Here is a 5,345-nt window from a genome sequence, read left to right on the forward strand (position 1 = left end):
TTTTTGCGAAAACCCTTTATGCCCCGAGGCACAAACCGCATATTATATCTTACGGTTATATTTTCTCACAATGATTCATTTGTACCACACTGACATTATATTTTGATCCATGAACTATAAGATCAAAAACATCACTTTTCTAAGTGAAATAAAATATACTTGAATAGTGTCAATCATTTATCTGTCCACACTATATGACATATTCGAATTTAAGATCTTTGTAACCATTTATAGCATTGAGTGCTACCTCATATCAAAGATACTGTCGACGGTCATTTTGATACGATTCCAATATGATATAACTTATCGAGATCTCTTCATTTTTCATCATTTTCAGGTACCTTAACCTTTGCTAAGGTTTTATGAAGTGTTATGTCATAGTGCTCTTTCAAAGCACTTACCTCATTATCATGACCATTTCGATAATTTGCTCCTCTCCTTCCTCAAGGAGTTTTACGTTTGGAATCGATTGGTCTATCACGCTGCTGGCGTACCATAGACTATGTCTTTCAAGGACTATTTATTGAAGCATTTACAGCTTAGTTAAAATATTTGGTCAGCAAATACATCTGGCAAATTATTTGCAACATTTTGCAAATGAATTATCTCTTGAACTTCAAGTTCGCATTTTTTTTAACGAGGATCTAGATAATTCACCCCATACATAATTTTCAGCTACTAAACATATCTCCCCCTAATGTTAGGAAATCTAACATTTACCCCCCAACCTCATTTGGGGATCCATCTTTGTGAGTGGTGGAGCAATAAAATCATATGTGATCACACCAAATTTTTAGATGGAAGTTATTTGGTTCTTGACCCTGAGCCAATTGTGATGGGAGAACCTTGTTGGCTTGATGCATACATGTTAAATAAACTCATCTCATACTAAGTTTTATTTGAGAGATTGTTCTCATAATCAATGGTCTAGCTATAATTGGAGGCAAACAATTTCTGCTAAACCAACCAGTATTATCAACATAATTTTATAGTTTGGAATTGTGCTCTTAATTTAACAATTTGAGCAAACAACCTTACAAAAACCAATTTGCAAGTTGATACAAATGCACATGTGACCATACCATAGATGCATCTATTAAATCATAATAGTAAGTGGTCCACATGGGAGGTGAACGAGCCCATATTCACCTTTTTATATGTTCCAAATAATTTCAGGGGTTACAATCCCAACCTTAGCCGGTACTATGATCATTTTATCATGAGAACAAGCAACTCATGAGAATTCTTGAAGAATCTTTTATTTCTTCAACATATAACCACATGAATTCTCAATTTTTTTGCATCACATTTGAACCGAAATGGTCAACCGGTTATGCCAACGGATATTTATTCTAGTAAACTTCTAGTTTACTTTTGCATGTGATTCCATCATCATGCCTATATTTGTATACAACAAACAAGAGAAAGGCGGGTAACCTTTTATGTAAATATTCATAACCCGTTTTGATTGTAGTAATCTAAAGATATTTGATCTTTCAATAATTTACAGTCTCAATATAATAATTATTTTCAATTCCTCCAAAACTTAAATAGTTTCTTTTGAGACTTACTACAACCTTAATATTATGAACTATTTTCATTTCTGGATAGTAACAAATTAGTTCTTCCGAAACTCTTAATTAAGTTTGTGTACTGCCACAAATTTCACAACATCATTTTTATGGTGACCATCTCTTTCAAGGAGAATACATGCAAGACTTATTTCTTGACAACCAATGACAACTTTGTGTTGCCATACAATAATATTTATTTTGGTCATGGCCACAACCTTTATAAGAAAGAATTATTTTTTTCTTTTGTTAGCAATAGTTCATGACAGAACATACCACAATATTTGTGATTTACTCAAAGTATATGACCAAATAATTATTCATGTCAAAATATTTCTTTTCAATCTCTCAAACTTCCCGTAGAAGTGAGATGTGAAATTTATCCAACAATACATGAACATGTTCTTATCCATACGAACACAAGTCACATTTTCTTCAAGAAATGGACCATAACCATTTGTACATGTTCCATAAATTTTTATTAGAAACTCATTGTCATGCTTTGGCATTATCAAATTTATGTGACTCACCTCAACATCACTTTAAGAGGTCAAATGTACCAAATGTACTATCACTTTTTATTCCTTTATTTTGATGGAGGATTTACAAAACTTTTCAAATTTGGGTTGCAGCAACAACAATGTGCCCAATAACTCCTCATACCACTTTGATGGATAAAAATTACCTTCACATTTGAAGGAGCATCTTAAGAAACAATGTGTCCAATAACCTTTCATACCACTTCAATGGACAAAATTACCTTTACATTTGAAGGACCATTTTAAGAACCCATAATGTTCTTCCTTTTAATTACCACAATGATGAGCATTAACATTTTACCACACCCATATTCATACATTCAACCACTTGTCATTTTTCAGACATATTATGCACTACTACCACATTCACATAAGAGAATGGAGCAAATTAATTGCGCAAATTTCTTGACTTTCAGTCAAAAGTATACAACTTTATGTTAGTCAACATCATATCATCACTATAGTGCATTAGGACTTAAACCCAATATCTTACCCATATAAAGACGCTTTGGTCATAAATCAGTGGGACTTGAACCCAACTTCTTATTATCATGGTGCACCGGGACTTTAACTCTGTGTCTTACCCACTTGGTGCGGTGAAACTTGAATTCACCGTCTTACCCTCAATCAATGTCTTGATAAACCAAATACGTTACCAAAAATATAATTATCGAAAACTATAAATATAATCTGAATTTGACTTAAAGTACAAGAAAACAGAACAAAATCAATTAATTAGAACAATATGTTGAAATCATATGAAAGTCCCAAGTTAAAATAAATTAAAACATTTTAATAGTCTCTCTTCACATTGTTATGAAGATTATCATAATTTACTAACCATTTTAAAATAACCACAAAACAAGCTTTGTTAGTACAAATAATATAAAGGATATGAAGTATACCATGCAACCGAAAAATTACTAGGATAATTCATAAAAATCACCTACCATTGATTCTTGACGGAGAATGAGCAACTCGTGCTGATAACGTGTTGTAAAACTTAAGAACAAAAGAATAATATAAAGATGAAGACAAGAAGAATATAAGACAAGAGGAACAATATAAGATAACTTTCTTTCTTTCAAGAGTTCACCAAATCTTCAAGTGTATACAATATGAACTCTTATGCCTCTATTTATAGTGTTTATAAAAATAAAATACTACAGAGTTGTTGTAAATATATTATTTAAAAGTGCAAGTCAATAATTTCAGAGTCTAATAATTTTTATTCATTATGTGTATTAATACTACACCTCCACTATCTCCTCATTAATTTTCCACACTTGTATAATCTTTTCCACATTCTCAAGAAATTAATGTCATGTTTGAAACACTCTTTGATTTTACTTAATCATATCATATAAATGGTGGCATTGTATACATTATGAAGAGACTTTGGCCCACTTGGAAGAAACAAAAAAAAATTCATCTCTAATTGTCTCTATATTTCTATTGGTTTTATCTTTTAGTATTAGTTTTAGCTTCATTTTATAACACTAATCACTTTATTACTCATATATTCTTTTGTTGGTTACACGAACAAAATGTAATGTGTACAAATTCTTAATACTTCTAATGGAGCTTGCAATGAGAGAAGGCATGTTGGAATCTTCAAGGAGGCTGAAATCAATCTTTTGACGACCGAGTTGGAATGTTCGCAACTTAATTAGTAACTACGATCATTTTTATTATCTATGAAAGTTAGGGGTCAAATGCCAAGACTAGTATATATATATATATATATATATAGTGAGAAGCCGCCCAAGCTTTCATACCCAGAAGAGTTTAATAAATATTCACAAAACAAAATGTAACAAAAAGTTAAAATGAGAAAAAACTTCAATCAAAATCGATAATTTTCAGCAAGAAAAATGCATTAACGGATCACCAAAACACATAAATTGAGTAAATAAAATTACATTGACCAAATCAGAGGAATAGATGAGAACAATCAACATGTTAAAAATAGTATTGTCAGCAAATAGTATTACAAAGAAATAAAGATAGGATAGAAACAAATGACATCTAAAGTAGTATCAATGTTCTTGGATACAATTATGAGGAGATAGAGAATATATGTATTAATTCACATAAATGGTCAAATACCATAAAGAAGTATTTGTGGAAAATCTGGTCAGTCCAATTCTAAATTCACAACGGTTGGATGAAACGACTTCTCGACTTTAATGAGTAGATTACCTGATTCCTTGCCTTCCAAATGAGCAGATTGTGTTTGCAATCACTACCCAGACAAATGTGTATATTACCTTTAGTTCTTCTTTTCTTGTGCCAAGATAACTTCTCCCATAGAGAAAGCACACGTACAGCAAGAAAAGATGTTTTGTAGTTTTAGGATAGTCATCATAGAGTAGAGAAGATGTATCATGGGATATTCCTATTTTTATTAATCTTTCCCCCTCTTCCAAGCATAACAATCCAACAAATAAAGTTAAGCTTAATTATGGGCACCCATCCAGACAGGGCCATTGCGTATCTCGTACGTGATGTGTTTCAATTGAAAGAGATATCCTGAGTAAGAAGTGGCACCATGCCCCACGGCTCTTTTATATTGCAAGTTATGAGTAGCGACTTTTGGAATTTCTCTCAAACGCTCTAATCTAAAACGCTATGATTTAAAATTTTACCTTTCTCTTGTTAATTATAATATATATAGAAGAAATTGCATGAAAAAAAAACACAACCCTAATATACTAATGCTGATTGCAGAATGTTTCATCGGTTGAATATTCTCTTTTTAATATTAAAACTATATAAAACCCTACCTACACTGAATCCAAGCAAGTGGCCTCGTGGTCTGGTATGAGAATCATTAAGTATCATATTAAAATCTAAAAAAATAAAGGTTATTTCTTAGCATCTCCCGAAGCCTTAATTACTGGCCAAGAAAAAAAAACTACCTGCACCATATTGTCCCCCATGCTAGAGTTTCCTACGGTTTTTAAAGAGGATGAAAGAGCATAAACTTGACTCTAAACTTAACGAAAAATAACTCCAAAAGGAGCCTTGGCCACAATATATTGAGACATTAATATAGATGGCAAACTAAATAAAATTTATGTGATACACACATGTTATGCAATGTTTTATTAAGAGCAACATAGATAACTTCTACATTTAAACTGGAATAAGCAAACCATTTCAATTTTAATTTAGTACTATCTAACTTGAAGTTTGACGCTAAGCTTTGAAAAAATTGTTGGCATGTAAATTT

The sequence above is a fragment of the Solanum tuberosum genome, unplaced genomic scaffold (genome assembly GCF_000226075.1).
Source record: "Solanum tuberosum cultivar DM 1-3 516 R44 unplaced genomic scaffold, SolTub_3.0 scf00264, whole genome shotgun sequence".
In the NCBI taxonomy this organism is placed as follows: Eukaryota; Viridiplantae; Streptophyta; class Magnoliopsida; order Solanales; family Solanaceae; genus Solanum; species Solanum tuberosum.